Source organism: Pinus tabuliformis, chromosome J (assembly GCF_031772625.1).
Source record: "Pinus tabuliformis cultivar Carrire ecotype Pingquan chromosome J, CPIR1, whole genome shotgun sequence".
Taxonomy (NCBI): Eukaryota; Viridiplantae; Streptophyta; class Pinopsida; order Pinales; family Pinaceae; genus Pinus; species Pinus tabuliformis.
In genome coordinates this window covers 429537488-429557057 of record NC_142295.1, presented here as the reverse complement: position 1 = coordinate 429557057, position 19570 = coordinate 429537488, and the positions used below count along the sequence as shown (strand labels likewise).

Genomic DNA, 19570 nt, shown 5'->3' with positions numbered 1-19570 from the left:
TGATCTGAAGGCATATTTGAGGACAAATTTGAAGACAGACATGGCAGATTTGAAGATAGATTTGACAAATTTTCATGGAGCATTGGACAACTTGGGTAGCAACCGATTTGGTTGATGTTAGTGATTTATGGATCGTGAAAGGTCTTTTCCCTTATGTTTCGCTTCATTTCAATTTCTAAGAGAAAAATTTCCGAAGATTAGAAATCAACAACCTTTTAGTTTTGATATTGAACACGAAGAAGATAATGAACTTATTGATCAGGAATCCTTACCCTTGTGTTTCTCCTCATTTGAAAAAATAAGAGAACACTATAAGAAAGCAGATAAGCAAGTTGTCAATAGTATAAATGGGAAACCTTCTCATGAATCGGTTGAGGATGTCACTTGTGATATGGAAGCTTCTTTCACTCCATAATCACAACCACTAAGTTACATTGAGTTTCAAACCATAGATGAAAGCTTAGAACCTGAAACATATTATGAATTGATGTAGGATAATTTTGTACCATTAAGTTTTGATTCATTTTAGTTTTTGAAGAAAAATTTTGATAATATCTCTGAAGCAAAGAATGACAAGCCTATAGAAAATCATGTAGTCTCATTGGAACCAATGTATAACAAGTTGCAACAGTCTTCTCAGGTTCTCCATGATCCAATAGTTGATGTTTTGGATGATATCTGTAGTCAAATTCCTTCTCCATTAGCTAGCTATGAGCCTAAAAACAGAGATGATAAAAACTTAATCAGGTAATCGGCTTCATTGTCTTGTTCAGCAAGAGTCTCATTACAAAGCTCATCCAAAAATTTGCAGTCATATCAAGACAATCAAAAGTTGGAATTGCATGAGAGTAAGGATTAAAATGAAAGTTTATAATCATGGTATAAAGATCACTTAGAGCAGAATTACAATTTGTTGGATGAGCTAAACCTCAGTGCATATTTGTTTGAAGATCCTTTTGCGCCATTTTTGGAGTCAACAAGGGAATCTAAAATTTTCAACCTACCAAATTAAGATTTGTTTGCAAGCTTGTATTGGAGTTATCATCATGCATAATTTCTATTTTTCTCGTAAACAAGCATATGCAAATAATTTAGTCAGTGGATAAATGCCTGCATGGTTGCATTATTTGTTCCATTTTACTTGATCAAGTGATGTATGGACCAGTTAGAGTAGGTATGGCGTGATGAATAAGATCAACATTCTAAGCATCTTTTTCAATGTTAGTTTCCAGTATATTTTGTAGTTGATTGTGTACAGTCAATTTTTAGTTTTATTTGAAATCAGTTTGAATATTATAGCTGCAGTGACTCCATTGCCCAATAAACAAGGCTACTTGGTCTACAATGTTCTTGACACCTCCTAAAGGAGCTGCCATCACCATTGGAGCCAATGTTAGAGTCTTATAGTTACAGTGATCAAATTTACTCTTTCTATTGTTGATAGAGTCTTAGGTCAAATTATTATATTTTCAAATAAAATTTGACATATCTCTTGATTGTCAAATGGTTCCAAGTCATTGTCTAGGTGTCATTGCTACTCCCTCCACTGATTCAAGGTCACAAACAGCCATCATGGTCATGTCATCCATTATGGTCATCATCATGGGAGTTAGAAATTAGGGAATAAAGTTTTTCAAAAAGAATCAAAGTACATCTACATCACATGGAGATGTAACATTTCCTATTGAAGAAACATTGTTGCAGTACAAATCACATCATTAGTCACTTTGTCAAAGTACACATGATGTCATTCCACTATGAAGCCAAAAATCGATTTTCCAAGTTATAAAGAGTATCAAGACATTTCAAAACTTCATTGTATCCTTCCAAAAGTTCCAAGAGCTCCTCTCTACCACTTTGATACTCGCCATAGCCATCAGACATTCAAATTTTTCCACCACTTCTCTTTTCATCTGTTTGTTGTGTTTCTGGAGAAAGGTTGCTACATTTTTCATTTGGAGATCAAAGAAAGGAAGAAAAGGTTCAATTGTAGTTTCAAATTCTTTAGAGCTTCTGTAAACAAGTAAGTCAAGCTTCATAAACCCTTTATGTAGTCTCTCTTTCCTCAGAGATAGACTAAAAATCCATTTCTAGGGTTTTGTTGTGTTTTCTCCTTTCATGGTCTCTAGCTTCTTTTGAGAGGAAATATCCTTGTTTCTAAGTCTAAATATCCTTTATTACCCTCATTAAACATTCCCCACCATTCCCCTTACTTAAATTCCCTCATTTCACCATTTCCCCCAAAAAACCTAGCTTTCTGCTGCATTTTTTCCCTAAGTCCATGTTTCACTCTTTTCACCCCTTTTTTCTCATTATTTTTAAGAAAATCCACCTCCATTCTCTTCCTAACATCTATCCCTACCCCCCATAATTTTCTCAGAATTTTTTCTACCTCCCTTTCTCCCCATTCCCTTCCCCCAAGTTGTCGCTTTTAGCTCTGTTTTGCTAATCAGAACCCGTGCCCTTTTCTTGTTTGAAACTATGGTTTTCTATTAAAGTGAAGCTAGAAACATGGTGAAAACCAGTGAAAGGAGGAAGTATAAAGGAGGAGATCTCTAGGTATGAGCCAACTCATATGCAAGAGGTCAATTCATCAGAGTTCATCAGAAAATCATTTGAGCAAGCAGGCTATCTAGGGTTTTGTCAAAAAGTGCAAGAGGTGGGCTATCATCATGATTTAACAAGCCTATTTTCCATTAACTTCAAGAAGAACAAGGCCACTATAGTAGGGGTGAACTTTCCAATATTAGAAGAGGTCATAGCTCAAGCAACTACTATCCTAATCAAGGTGCAATCTGGTTCAAGGGAATGGACTTGGACCTAGAGCACTATAAAATGTATTTGAAGCCACAGTATAAGGATTCTCCTTCACACATATTTCCTAGTAGGTAGTTGTTAGATAAGTACAACCCTTTAATGAAGACCATCCAAAAGTACTTCACTTGTGGAGGTAGGTTTAGAAGGCTTTATCAATATCACATCAGTTTACTAATGCACTTCACCTCTAAGAAGCCTCTGAACTTACCTAACTATCTTTTCAAAAGCTTGGTAAAGATGATAGAGAAAGTGCAATCTAAAGGTAAATATCATCAGCCTAGCCTCTTTCATCATGCCCTAGTGAAAATGATAATCCTCCATCAACTAGCAAGAATAAATATGTCATTTTCTTGGAGGCAGTTTCTCTCCTACCTGTCTCCAGCAAGTCAAAAAGTCAAAACACTCCTTCATCATCTTCCAGATCATAGGGAGCTGAATCATCAAGCAGACCATCAGTAACAAAAACCCAGTCTAAAGCAGATATATCAAAGTCAAACAAGAAAGGTAAGAAGTTGGCTTTTTCTCCTGAGCTAGAAACAAAGATGCCTAGATCTAAGCCTAAAACTAGGTCTGAGGCAAAAAGACTACCTAAAGAGATTGTTAGTGAAGAGGCAATTCAGGTTGAAAGCATGAGAGAGGAATCACCTAGGAGAAGACATGATTCACCCTTGCAAAATGAAGAACAAGTACCTCCAGAATTTGAAATGGTTGACCTAGGAGAACAACATGGAAATAAGGTAGTAGATGACATAATCAAAGAGAAATATGCACATATTAGAGAGCTGAAGGATGACCTAGCCAAAGCCAATTTCATGGTGGCTTTCCTACAGCAGGAGAATAGACAATTGAAGCTAACCCTAATGCAGCAGAGAAAGTCACAGGAAGACCCTCCATCAACAAGCAAATCAGGTGTTTTGACAGAAGAAGATAATGAGAAGTTGGAGGAGAATAACATTCAAGTACATCCTAGGAGACCTAAGACAAGGGAAATGGCTAGAAAGGAACATCATGTAGAAGATCCATCTCCTCCTCAAGCCCAAAATACCATAGATGACACCATAGCTGTTGAAATTGAGAAAGACAAGGAGTATTGGCTTGGGAGAGTAAATGAACACTTGGAGAAGCTATTGAAAAAAGAAAACAGAGATACCACACTACAAAGAAATATGGCAAGACATTATTATACTAGGAACATGGTTTGCAAAGTTAGGGTGAACAATATGAAGAGGAAACTCAAAAGGGCTCTAAGGAGACTCAAGGCACTCAAAAAGAGGAAATTGTAGACCTATTGGCTGATGCATCACTGTTGATGTAAAGGCAAGATAGAAAGGCAAAGAAAAAGAGAAACACAGTTTTGAAATTTTGAAATTTTTGAACAACAGAAAAGAATATCCTACAGAAACACAACAACTATTTGTTGTGCTTTTCCTCAGGAGGTCAAAAATCAAAATTTCAAGCATGATTGGATAGCTTATGGCATATGGATACCAGAAAATTACTTGAGGATGTTTGAGGAGTGATAAATTTGTAGAAAATGATCAAAATGTGCCTTTTTTACACCTTGTTGCCACCTTTCCAAGACTGTTGCTGTGCTTCTAGACAGTCAGTTTTGGGATCAAGTTTGAAGAGGCTTAAATCATGTTTTTGAATGGTTTAAAGGCTCCAGGGTGTAGTGGACACCTCCAAGTTTCTTCACAGGTCTTCAGAAATACTCAAAACCTCATTCAAGTCATCAAAATTTCAAGTCAACTATTTGTTGCGTTTCTGCATGATTTGTTGCGCTTCTGTGTATGAAGGTTTTTACTGCATGTAAATGGTGAAATGTCAAATTAGGTTAATGTAAATAGTTGTCTTATGAGTTTATCTGATGTAAATGGGTTTGTTAAATGATTATTATTGTAAATAATCTTGTAATTAATGCCTTGAGAGATAAGCTCAATTAGTTAGCTAAAAAGAGGAAAGTTGTTTCTAACTCCCCTAGAAGTTGGCAGTGATAAGATAGGTTCATGAATTGGTTCCTATGGAGCAGGATTCGACCCCTTAGAGGGGAAATCTTGTTATTCATCTATATGTATTTAGAAACAAGTCTAAGAGAAGGGTTGGATACTAGAGGTAGATACATTTTGGAACTAGTGAACTCCATTTTTTGCAGAGAAATAATATACAGTTGCAACTATTTTTATGGGATTCATGTGTTGTGGTCAGTGGCACTATTTTTCTCATGTTTTCTTATGTAATTGATTGTTAGATGTTTCTAGCAGCCATCTATACTTCTTCTTATGCTTAATATCTTAAGTGTTAAACAAAATTCATTGCCTAAATGCTTTGTTTTGTTTGAGATTAGAATTTAAGTGTTTTCCTTCCAGATAAGTGAATTCATGCATCTATGCTCACTTAGTTTCTTCTATCTAATTTCCTTACTACCATAATACTACGACGGATCCATTTGTGTCTTTGATTACATCTATCTTGCCTCATTTAATGACTGCAACTAATATTTTGATCCATTTGACTCTAGTTCCTAAACCTAGTGCTTCATATCCAACAAAATCTAAATCAAAACCCCACTGTGCAAAATACCTAGCCTAAAACCCTAATAATTCAAACCACATTTTGGTTGATTCTAGAGAGAGCCCTCTCTAATTTGGTAGGGCTAACTACTAAGTCAAAAGTCTGTTTTGTGGTTACCTCTTTGATTTCCTTTCTCAGCCTTGGGAAACTAAGGATTGCTAACATCTGGAGCACTCGACAACTTGGATAACAACTAATTTGGTTGATGTTAGTGATTTCTGGACCGTATAGGTGAGATCACTGTGCTTGAGGGTTGAGGTGGTTTGGCCTCTAGAAGCCCTGGTTGGTTTTCTTTTTTTTTGGTTTAACCCATATGATCCCACATTCATTCTTGGAATATGGCACGGGTGTGATTGGATGAAAGAGAGATTTGGTTCAGCCCAATCTATGGTCAGGTGGTACATGGAAGTACCTAACTTGGTTGGAATTTTCATATGTTAATAAGAGTTATTTTCCTATTGTTCTCTATGAGCACTTGTATTAGTTATCATGTTGATATTAGGCTGATTTGTTATGGTCTCTGTTCTGGTTATATACCTAGATATATGATGTGCTCTAGATATGGCTCTTGTTCATTATTCATTAAGTTACTATATGGTTGATGAATTCATGGAATAACAAGTGTTGTTGCAACTAATTAGGGAGGGATTGGAACCTTATTGGTGATTCTCAGATGAATTTCAGATATTTATGATCATATATGCATTCATGACTTGTAGCTTATATGTTTGTCATGTGTTTGAAGAAATGTCTATCTTGCATTAGGCATGTATTGGTCAAGATCTGGCTTAATATTTGCTTTTTTTGCATTATCATCATCATTGTTATGATTTTGGAAAGTTATAGGTAGTTTTGGGCAGTGGATTGGAGGCTTGCCTGAAACATTAGCATAGATCTCGTGACTACATTCTTTGAACTGAGGAATTTGGGTCACAACCACATGTAGGAAGGCTTATAGGTGCAGTTGGAGCCTCATAACCACATGTACATGGTTTCAAGGGTGTGGTTGTGTGTAAACCTAGTGAAAATGAGTTCCAACTCAGGGATTGATCACATGGGGTGGTTGGTAGTCTCCTAAGTGATCTATAGTCTCTGAGGGTTGTCAGTTTGTTTTCGATGTTTAGGTCGCACTTCCATAACTTGAACTTGAAGGTTGGTTCATATCATAGTGACACTCAACTCTCATGTTTACCTTGGAGAGCTTGTAAAAGTGGGTAAATGTGGGAGGGGTGGTTACAACTTGTTACGATATCTTTGTTGGGTGGAAGGGGGAGGATTGTTGGGAAAGGGAGAGGAACATAAATGGCAACATCTACCCCTACCTCAACAAGAAGTTGTGGGATGATGAAAAAAGGTTGACTAAGATGAGAAAAAAGTCGTCGAGGGATGGAAAATGTATGATTCGAGGTTAAGGAGTGACATGAGAGATAGAATGTGATGGAGATCTAGAGGAATGAAGGTTTGAGGGGAGTGAAATGAAAACATGGAAGATGAGCTAGAGGGATTAGGGGAGCAAAAAAAAGATGAGAATGCCAAATCAAAATAAGTCGTTGCATGTAGAAGCTCCAATCCACATACCAAAATAATGAAAGAGTGAACCAAATAAAAATAGTTTAAAATGAAAGGAGATGAATTGGAGTGATAATGATCTTACCCTAGTATTGGAGGAGCTCACATTGAGGAGGCAAATGATCCATTTTGTTGTTGCTCATATTGTAGAACGAATTCCTGAGCCAAAGAGCATAGAATTCAAGGGCTTCTCTGCATGGTCCTAATAAGGGGCCAGGGTGCCTCGATAAGAGGATTTTTTCTAAAATCAAGAGATGGAATTTAATCTATTTCTAGAATGCACTAGACGTGCTTTCAGGAGATATTCACCTACACATATCTGCTGCCAAGATTATGCATGGTACCAAGGTTATTATGATGTGAGGTGCTGGTGATAATATTTTCCTTGAAGGATTTGAATATGGGCCATCTAGTAATGATGGTAAGTTGTCATTCCAGAATGATTAAATAGGGTGATCAATGTTTTCTTAGATGTGGTATTTCCTGAAGGTGTGCTTTGTTGGTACATGAGACCATCATGGTGATGTGAAGTCATTTGAATGAGCATTGCTAGGATCACATGTTGTGTGAAGCTGTAACAAGTGGTGAACATGATGAGATATGCATGGAAATGAACTTGCATTGAGTTAGTGCAAGATGTGGGGGTCTGCACTAGGATACCCACCTTGGTGAGTCATGGACCCAGTAATTATATATCATATTCTCTATATATATATATATATATATATATATATATATATATATATATATATATATACATACATACATACATACATGTGGGATTTATTTTGTAGCCAAAAAAATATGATTTCCAGGATTAGGAGTGGCTTATCAAAAAGTTTGAGTAGAAGTTGACCCTTTGGGAAAACAAGTGGCTTACATTGGGAGGGAGGGTGGTCATGATCAAGTTTGTATTACATGGCATCTCAGTCTACTGGATGCACATTTTTAATTTACCTAAAGTTATCATAAAAATAGTAGATGTTATCATTTCCAACTTTCTATGAGAAGGTGCTGGTAAGTTGAAGAAATTTCACCCAGTTCATTAGGTAGTAATCTCTAGGAGTGAGGCGGATGGAGGTTAGGGGATCACAAACATAGAAATATTTAATTTGGCTCTGCTTGTCAAAAATATTTGGAGAGCTTTCAAAGGTGTAGGTTTATGGAAACATGTGGTAAGAAAAAAATATCTTAATCGCCTATCTCTAGAGGCTTGGATTAGTGTTGGAGCCCCAAAAAAGTTGGAGGCTTCACACATCTAGAGAAGCTCGATGAAGGGAAAGCATTGGATCTATGGGACTCTGAGGTGGGAGGTGGGTAGGGGAGGTAAGATAGTTATAGGCCATGATGCTATCAAAGGCATGTAAGGAGCCCAAATACTATTAGATCCAATAATTCTTTTTCTTAATCAATTGGGTTGACAATTTCTGAGTTGTCTTGGCTACCCATGCCATTCCTTACTTGCCCCTCTAAGTTGGCCACATGCTAGTGAAATTGAGTTGGCAAGGGCCTTTAAGGATGAGTGGGAGAGATAAAGATATATGCTCTTCCATGCAAGTATTTGTTGTTATAGAAGGATGATTCATTAGCTTGGGGAGGGCGAGATTCAGAATGGCTCATTTCAATGAAAGAAGCATATGCATATATCACACAGGGGTACATGTCTCCAATCAGAGTCTCATGACTATCAAGAGTGTGGTGTTGGGAGGTCCCATTGAAGATGAAGTGTTTCTTGTTGTTGGTTTTCCACAATCGTATACAATCATGGGAGAACCTCACTAAAATGGGTTTTCAAGGGCCTGATATATGCTCTTTGTGTGGAAGGGCGAATGAAGAGGTGGTACATACTTTTCTTACTTGTACATTCATTGTTTCAATCTAGAAATATGTATTCATGTTCCTCAATTTACAAGTAGATGTGGACAAATATTCCAATTTCTTGTGTCTCTCGCAGTGGTTGGAGGGACATAAATAGTTTAGGTCACTTCCTTTCTCTATCTGTTAGGGTATATGGAGGTGTAGGAATGCCATAATTTTCGACCAAGTTGTCCTTGATATGAGGTCTGTTAGTTTGAATATTTGGGCATACTTTTAGGATATTGAGCCTTGGATGCCAAAGCCACAAAGGCGATAATGTCTTTACAAGGTTATCAAGTCGTCTTCACCAATGGGTTTCTTTGATGGTGTGTCTTCAGAAGGGATATGTGGGTGTGGGGCATAATTGTCTTGAATCATGATCACTCCTATCATTTTCTGTTGGCATGGGGTCAAAGGTTCTAATAGTAGGAAAAACTTATTGGCTCTTTAGGGTGTGCTTCAGTGTACTTCTTGGCTTGTAATTGAGGAGTTTGTTGTTGCTAGTGACTCTAAATCGGTCATTGAGTGGGAACAAGGTCTCTATTCCTTTGATTCACCTTCCCTTCATCACTGGAAGCAACAGATTAGAGCCTTGTCAGATTTCTTCAAGAGCATCACTTTCTCCCATATATACAGGGAGAAAAATATGGTGGATGACCACCTCTCCAAACATGATAGATCTGTTCTGATTGGTGAAATATGTTTCAATTCCTTTGTTGATGGATATTCTTGTGGTTCCAGGAGGTTCAAGTCCTAAAGAGCAGAGTTAGTTTTTTCCTTTTAGTATTGGCAACCATATCATACTCTCGGCCAGTTTTTTTCAAAAAGATCTTTTTGGATCATTGTGTTTACATGAATATGTTCGCATATGTAGCATGTAATATCTCTACTTTAGGTAATTAGTATCAACTGACAAAAATCTAGATTATTGAAGTCATTTTTAGTGTTTTTTGGTTTCTCCTATTTTGGCAGTAAATTAGTGATTCCCCCTCTCACATTACTAGTTTTTCTCCCCTCATAGAAGTTCTTTATGTTACCTGCAACATTTGGGGATCATTAGACTTGTCGAGAATGTAACTACTTTTATTTTTAATGAAAGGTAGTCAAATTTTTCTTTTGAACTATATATATATATATATATATATATATATATATATATATATATATATATATCATTCCTTCCTATTGGGTTATACCACATTATCACGCATTGTTAGTTGATGTGAGACAGGTCATAGTACATTGAAGGACCCCCAATTACCAACATTGTTTCTTAATTAAATATTGGAGAGTTCAAATCTTGTGAAGTGGAAAACACAAATTCTCTTTAACTACTCTCTTTTTCAATCATTTGGCATATGGGATTCAAGTCAATTTGGAACATCTTGCCTTCAATAACACTTATGGTTTTGTGTACTTTCATCTTATTCCCACTCTCTCAAGAAGTTAATTTTTAAATGTATTGATTAATTTCCATTTCATATATGCTTTAGATAATTGTAATTTAATATAGGTTTAAGTAATAAAGTATAAGGTGGATTAGAGTTTAATTAAGAGCACATGAAATTTGTGAAATTATTGTGAATTGTTTCTAATTATTGTTGAAAGCTAATTTAAATCCCTATACATTTCAATGACAAGAATATGTAGGGCTTGATTGATTTAAGCTCTTGGTTGCACACACATTGCAAAGAAAATTGATATCATTGTGATAAAGATTATTGGCCTAAATTGGGGTGGAGCCATATGTGTTTCAATGCCGAAAGTATAGACAATGAGTGGAGCTTCCATTTTCTAGTTGATATAAATATTTTAATATACTAGAGTAACATATTGTGTTTGTTATTGGACTAGTATTTATTATGCTAGAGCGCCTCAATAATTCTTGAGGCTAGAATCTTGTGTCATTTGTTGTTTGGGTCTTGGTGACAAGTGTATTGTTGGGTTTCATAAGCCTTTGGAAAAAACTAGCACATACCTCAACAAATAGATGAGCATAACACTATTGAGATACAACCATTCTTACATGATAAGAGATTGGCATTCAATTATTCTATTCAACCTTTTACTTCATGTTTTTATTCAACCAAAATTTCTTTCTTTTAAAAGAGAAAAATGAATGAAGGTGTTTGCAATAGGATTGAATTTGTAAAGGATTTTTGCCCAAACAAGAGTAGGTGCATGCATGTGTTATACATTTGACTCTTGAGAATTAAAAATTGTAAACATGAAAGAACTCAAGCCTTGAAGTTAGAAAATATACCATCCTCACATGCCTGTTAAAGGATAGTCAATAAAAGTATTTACAGTTGGTTGTTTTTGTACATGTTATACATTGAGAACAAAAATATTGTAAACATTTAGTGAATAAACATCTATTCATAAGACAAAGAAACATAAATCATATTATAATTCCACAAATATCCATATTAATGAAATTAATTAAATTTAAATCTCTTATTTATCAATGGTTTGCACTTTATCTTTAACTCTTAACACTTAACATGCTACCCTTAATTCCTGACATTTAATACTTTACTCGTAATTAGTAACACTCCACACCTTAACCCTTACCTCTAACCTTTCACACACAACCTTTGACACTAAACGCTTTACCCTTATCCATTAATATGCAAAATAAAACCGTAATCTACTTGTTATATGATTTGGAGATTTTTCGAGCATATTTTCCTGTGAATTTGCCTAGAATCTAACAAGAAATTATTGGAATCATAAATTTGAGCTATAAACTCTCTACAATCCAAGTGTCCCAAAAAAATTCAGAATGCTGAATTTATATATAGTCAAAAACAAATTCTAAATAACACAAAATCATGATTTAACCAAAAATTATTTTGCTAAATTCTAACTAAAAACTTCAAAACATAAAACAACACCGAAAAAAATGGTGAAGATCATTCACAGTTATTAACGCAAAATAATATGCAAAGCATTATAATAAAAATACAAGTATCAAGTATTAATATTGTTGGCTCTTCGTGAGGCACAGTGGATGGTGACGACTAGGTCCAATGTACAACCACCTCTCTAACTATGGTATATTGTGACGTGGACATGAGCGTAATAACGACGAGATTGTATATAATTATTATGAACACTAGCTAAGTCAAAGTGATTAGATAGGAGCTGCACCATCATTATTATTTTGTGGGGTTCGTAAGGTGAATTTTCTTTAAAAGTAAGATGGTAAATTAGATCAGGTTCCACCTTTAATTTTTGAGATTTAACATTGATATTTGATAATTAAAAAAAAAAACAAAAACTAAACTCAAGACAAATAAACTGATTTATCTATACATAATAAAATGATTATTTAAAAAATAAAACAAATTTGTAACCACTATACTTATAATTATCTCATTTAAGAGATGAATAAAAGTAAAAACTTAAAAGTTTAAACTCATACATATACGTAGATTTTATGATGGATTCTAATATTATAAAATACCTCTGTGGCTTTCACATTTTCATATTCTTATCATTAAAATTTGATTTAAAATTTTACAACTCAATGATAATATAGAAGTATGGAAAATTATTATGGGAAAGCTCTCACTATTTGGGAAAGAATAAAAGAATAATACATTTTTCATTTTACGGCACAAAGGGAAAATCAAGAAACATGAGGACAATTATTTAGATGAATAAGCTTACATCCATCTAGTTTTATAAAAACTAGCAAACCCACAAAGTGGGAGAAAGGAAACACCGAAGTGAAACAAAGTGCTTATATTGTTTAATGATGGAGGGATATGTCTTTTTTACGAAATGATTACTTCAAAAAGTCTTCTAGTCAGGGTCAAGGGTCAATGTGAATGCACGTAAAATGGAAAAATGTAATGTGGGAGGTTCTAAGATGTCCTTTCACCATTAGACTAACCCTAATTAATGTTTCTAATGGATCTTTCAAGAATAATACATTGATGTAAAAATAATCTTTCAAGGACTATAAGGATACGAGGAAATAGAAGGTCATTATGTATAATGATGTTTTCAGAGGTCACTATTACAATTCAATTAGAGGTTGGAAATTAGTAACTTAAATGATATTCATAGTCCAAAGTTCATGAGAAAGTCATCGCTCCAACAAATTGTAGTAGCAATGACTCATTGATTATGAATGACAATTTCTCATGATAGGAGTTCCATCTCTGAGTTATTAAAAATTCACCCATAGAAGAATAAGGAAAAAAACTTCCACTTAAGATTACTTTCAAAGAAACAAACATCCTCTTATGATTTTTCATTATAATCAATATATCCATAGAATGTAGTTTAGAATATTCAGGACATAAAAAATTAAATGGTTTATGGTCTCTTCTATTTGGATTATATAGGTATGAATATAACATGAGAAGAAAGGTTATGGAGTGCAAACATAATCTAAAACATAACAAACACTAATAATATAACGTCCATAGATGAGTTTAGAGAGCATCACATAATACCATAAAAAATATTACTAGATGTTATAGAAGTATATTTTAATTAAAGTTAATATACCACTATTCATTGAATATGGAGTTATATCATTTATTAGCCTACAATCTAGAAGTTATATAATTTATCAAGCATCACTACTTGCTAGAGATGATGATTCACACTAATCTAACCATATTGATTGTCCATACTCCAACATTTTCCTTTGAAGATTTCTTTTCATAACCCATATTGCAACATATGTTAACCTTGAAGAGCTAAATGATCTATTGCAGAGTGGGTTCTTCCAAAAACTATATTTCAATGATACTCACACAAGTCTATATACATCCAAAAATATTTGTGAGGGCTTAGTAAAAATATTTTCCAATGGTGGAGAATTTCAATGTATGTCAAGAGGCACTTTTTGTACATGATTCTATCTTTGTGTGACATTTTTTCAAGAATGAAAGAAAACAACAACACGAATAAAGAGAGAATAATTTAGAGAAAAGTGAATCCAAGGCTCACACTTATAGAGATCTAATGAATAATGTCAAAGCCAAATTTATTTCCCTCCACTTTGTCTTTAGGTAAAATATCATGTTTTTTCCATTGGAGGGTAGAGAATATGAGGCAAGAATGTAGGCTTGTAGTCTCACTCCTAGTTTGTTTCATCTCAATTACTAGGTAAACAATTACTACTACATGAAAATTGAATATTGGGTAGCCTATTTATCGACGAAGCAATTATTCAAAGGAAATAATAGCTAAGTGCACATTGTTAGGAAGAGAATTGAACCTCAAACCTTGGTCTATTATTACATAGAAAAAGAAGGGTACACTTCAACCTCAATTTTTTCTTCCAAAGCTGATGTCAGAAAAATTGACTTTTCCTGTAACTCAACTTTGACTCATGGAGATTTCTACGAAATTTGGAACCTTGATAGGTTCTACCCAAATTCAATCTTGATATAGCTATTTCTTTGGTCAGAACTTAATCTTTTTCAACGTAGTTATCATATCTAAAGTCCCAACTACAAGGTATTCCACATTTTTTTGCAAAACCTTGACAAGGAAACTACATCCATAATTCCAACACACATCCAATATTGATTCATTCTTATGTCAATTTTATTTGCCACACCTTCACGCATGCATCCATTCAACCAATTCCAATGCCTACACCTGCTTTTTACACTACCATTTTAACACATTAAGAATTAATTTAAGATTCATGCTATAAACTCACATACTCTATATAAAACCTTTAATTGTAATACATGGATAATGAACTAACATGCACAAAATTATTTTACGACTGAAATTGTCTCTAATCTCTCACTGTATTGGTACCATTCATTCATGACAAAATTTAATCTATTATCAGTTTCAATATTCACACATAACTGAAACTCTGCTTAATTCCAAATTACACACAGATGCTAAAATTCTTCATTCACAAATACATAGAGAATAATAAATGTATGGAAGCTCTATTTAATTAATTAAAAGTTGTACATACATAAATAATCAGAAGCTCTCTTCCCCTTTTAGCCAGATTCTACATTCATTTGGCCATTAGCTTTGCCCATAGGCTTACAATGATTAAATACAAAGTTACAAGAAAAGTAGATTTTTCTACATCCATAAATCACTCCCTGATTTATTCCCTAAATCTCTCATGATTTATTCCATGAATCTCTCATGATTTATCCCCTAAAGCTCTTATGATTTATTCCCTAAACCTCTCATGCTTTTTAAGATAAATTAACTTTCACCTTATGGAAAAAGTCTCTCCTATCCATATCTTTTCTAAAACTATTCTATAATAATTAAATAAAATAAGAATATTTACAAACAAAGAATTATAATTCCTTTTTTTAGCTTTATCTCCAAAAAAAAATTGATTTTTCGAAAATGACTTGGTGGTTCAGACGCTCCTGCATAAGACTCCCAAGATAGAAAATTTATGACTCCTGGTCATAAGAATTTGATGAACCAATCATCCTGGATCCCAAAATTTGTTTTGCAATTGTACACTCATCCCTTTGCGCTACTTTTCCGTTGTTTTAATTACCTTCAATTCTCCATGTCTCCAAATCTTAAGTTTCTCTTGTCCACTTGTCTTTTTGATACAAAGCCTTACAATCAGTTTCTCTTTGTTTCCCGATGTCCTTTTATTTCTACAATACCTTATCTTGGTTATCCTTTTCATCAACATCCACAACCTATCAATCTCATCATCCAACCTTTTTCTTGGTCATTAAAATTTTCTGTTGTCCACTTTCATTTGTTGCATACTCCTGTGCATAAGAATATCAAAAATATTATTAAATTATTCAAGTAATTTATGTTGATCATACCTTGTACCAACACCCATCTTGATGTGATTTAAAACAACTTCTTCAGCTGGCTTTAGTTGTGCATGTCGAGTATGCACCCTAGGATCCAATATCCTTTTTTTCCATATAAGCCATCTCTTCAATATCTATTTCCAGCTTGTCCTCTAAATGGTACATAATTTTCAATTTTCTACTCGTCTTTTGCTGAAATTTACTGTTGTTGCTCCTCACTCATTGTTGTTGCATGCTCTCTTCTTTTATATCTTCAGAACTATTACCCTTTCCTTCATTTGATGACTTAAGCACTCTTATGCTTGCAACTTCCATGTAGTATTCTCCAAGAGTCCTTGGATTGGTCAATTATTCTTCCAACATCCTTAGCTCTTCTTCAAAATTTGTCAACATTAAGTCTGAATGCTTCTCTTCCTCTTTATCCTTCCTTTGAATATCACCATGAGAAAATTCTTCTTTGTTGTATGCAACAACAAGTTTCTTTAAATGTATTTTATCAATCAATTTGTTCATTGATGCATGATTTTCATCATGGTTTTTTTCAGGAGACAATGCTACCTCATCCTCTATCAGAATGAAATTCTAAGTTTGTCTTCCTTCTATGTCTTGTGAAGACATTTCTTTTGCTTCCCTCACCTTCATGACAGTTCTAGATGATTTTTCATCACCATCCACAAAATAACCAAGCAATGGTCCTTGCTATTGTTCACAAATGCACACATTCATCTTGATTTCCTTGAGCTCTCTAGTTAACCAAGCATGCAACCTGTGCTTTATCTTCACTTGCAACTTGTGCCACTTCATATTCTTTCGTAGAATCAACACACACCTTTGTTCTTCCTTATCTTCTTGTAGCAGTTCCATTAGTACATTTAGTTGTACTTTTTTTCTCAACAACTTCTCAATCAAGTTCATCTTGACTCATCCTTCTCTTTATACCATTTTCTTTGGCGTTTTCTTTTCTTCTATTGTGGCTTTTCTCTAAACCCATGATATGACTATCAGTAATCATCTTCCTTCTTCCTTTGTGAACTTTTCCTTGTCCACTTGTAGACTTCATCCAAATCTCTGCAATAAAAAGTTACTCCTTAACCTATTACCTCACCAAGCTATCTCTGAGCCCAACCTCTTGGTATCCTTGGTTCTCTCTGCTCCTTTTAGGATTTTGTAGCTCTTCACTTTCTCTGAGAACATCCATCTGTCCTCCTCCTTCCAACCTCAGTTGGAACTTGCAAAGGTTCTTTGACAGAATTCTTCAAGAACTTCCTATTCTCTTGCTTACAATCATTCTGTTGTAATCATCCTCATCACTACTATCTGTAATCAATAATTCCATTCATAAATTTATTGAAAACAAAAGATCAAATTTACCTCTATGTTCAACTTCATGTGAACATGCATACCATTGCTGCAGTCTTCACTCCTTCTTCTAGCTCTACTATTGCAAATCTTCCATTGTACTTCCTCATCCAAAGAACATTATTCTCCATATTTCTTTCAAAGCCAAATCCATTCTACTTTTATCCAAGTAGATTTCCTTCCAAATAACTTTAATGTTCTTTTTGCACAAAACTTCATTCATATAATCATCAATATAAATTGTAAACAAAACAATTTACCTCAATTAGAATTTTCAAACCTTTGATGCTGAAATCTTTGAATTTATCCTCCAAAGAGAAAACTTGCAAATATTATATCCTACTCAAATTCATTAAAACACTAAAGCTTCACCTGTCGCATTTCACCAAATTTGATCCTTTGCAAGTTTTACAAGCTCTGCCATTCTCTAATCTTCCCACCATGAGATTTATAGCTCGGATACCACTTGATGTAGGAAAAATTTGACTTTTCTTACAAATCAGCTCTGACTCATGGACACTTCTACAAAATTTGGAACCTCAATAGGTTCTACCCAAATTCAGTCTTGTTCTAGCTGTTTCTTTGGTTATAACTAAATATTTTTCAACACAACTGTCAGATCTAAAGTCCCAGCTACAAGGTATTCCACAACATTTTGCAAAACCCTGGCATGGAAACCACATCCATAATTCAAACACACATCCAATGTTGATTTCATTGCTCTATCAATTTTCTTTTCCACACCTTCACGTATGCATCCAATCAACCAATTCCAACGCCGACACCTACTTCTTACAATACCGTTTTAACACACTGAGAATTAATTTAGCACTCATGGTATTAACTCAAATACTATATTACATAACCTTCAATTGTAATACACGAAGAATCATCTAACATGCACAAAATTCTTCTGCTACTAAAATTGTCTCTAATCTCTCACTGGATTAGTACCATTCATTCATGACAGAGTTTAAATTCAATCTATTATCAGTTTCAATATTCACACAGAACTAAAACTATGCTTAATTCTAGGTTACAAAAAGATGCATGAGCATAATAAATGTATGAAAACTTTATTTCATTAATTAAAATTTATACATACACAAATAATCATAAGCTCTCTTCATCTCTTGGCCTGATTCTACATTGATTTGGCCATTAGATTTTCCTGTACGATTACAATGATTAAATAGAAAGTTACAAGAAAAGTATATTTTTCTACATCCATAAATCACTCCCTCATGTATTCCCTAAATAATTCATGCTTTTCAAGGTAAATTAGCTTTTAGTTTATGGAAATAATATCTCCTATCCATATATTTTCTAAAACTATTCTATAACAATTAAAGAAACTAAGAATATTTACAAACAAAGAATTAGAATCACTTTTAAATGTTGAAGCCCCTTTTGGAACTTTATATCAAAAAATTCTTGATTTTTCGAAAATGATTTGGAAGTTTAGATGCTCCTGCATCAAAATCATAGTTCTTGTCTTCTCCCTTCACCTTGAGTTATTGCCACTAAGTTCATAGAACTCATAAATATAAACCTAGAAATAACTAGATGGAGACTTTGGAATGTTGATTCCTTTTTTTTTTTGTGGGAATAGAGATTCCTCTCTTAATATCAATCACTCTTTCATTGTTGTTCCATTTGATAATTTAGTAGGAAACCTTACTTGTGAATTCTTCTTCCTTCCAACATACAAATTGAAAACCCTAATTATGATGAACATGTTGCAGATAAATAGGGCACATCAAATCTGCATTAAATATTTGGGGAAATGTGTGACCATTTGGGGCCTTTGATTCACAGAATCCAATCCGTTTGATCTATCCATTCCCATACAATGTTGCATGGCATGGTAGTCATATGATGGCCATGACTATAAAATCCCCCATCAACATGTTGTTAAAGAGTGGATTAGTGAAATAGTAGTCCCCATAGAAATTCCTGGGATTGATGAGCTCAATGAAGTCCCTAATTTATGAAAACAACATAGTAATGGAGGGAAACTTGGGTCCAAATTAGATGGAACCTTGTGCAATTGAATAAGACCTCAATAAGAATGTTTGAAAATTGTTTGGAAGTTATCATTAGTATGTAATAATTCAACCAAATTTTGGAAAGCTTCTTGAGCCTTTAATAATGGTTGAGCATGGAAAAACAATTCCAATCAATGATCTGTTGTTGAATGTTAGTTTTTTTGTGCTAATTTCAACTTCAGAATTAAAAACAATTGCTCATCATTTGCTTCATGTGCATAGGTTTCCTTATGGTGTTTGTGAATGTAATAGGTAAATTTGTCAAGTTTTATGTCAAATTCATGAGAAAAATAGCATGTAAATAAAGTTTTTAACACAACAAACAAATATACAACAAACCATCAAAATGAACACTTAACACAATGTTTTGATGAAGGAGTTCACCCCTCCTGGGCTACATCTCCTTCGTCCAACTTCCATGGCTTGGGCCTTTGTATTAGCTTAAAATGGAAAAAAGTGATGTTTGCAATGCTCTACTGCTCCTAAAACCTGCTTCAATGTGCTTAGAACATCAAAATCCTACAGGAATGACTCTTTCTGAGCCAAAATTGG

General features: G+C 34.2%; 1 pseudogene; it reads left to right on the top strand.

Annotated features, from left to right (window-relative positions):
• The first annotated feature begins 3359 nt into the window (after positions 1–3359).
• The window catches only part of LOC149227651 (plasma membrane ATPase 1-like), a 97970-nt pseudogene continuing 81759 nt past the window's right edge, over positions 3360–19570 (top strand).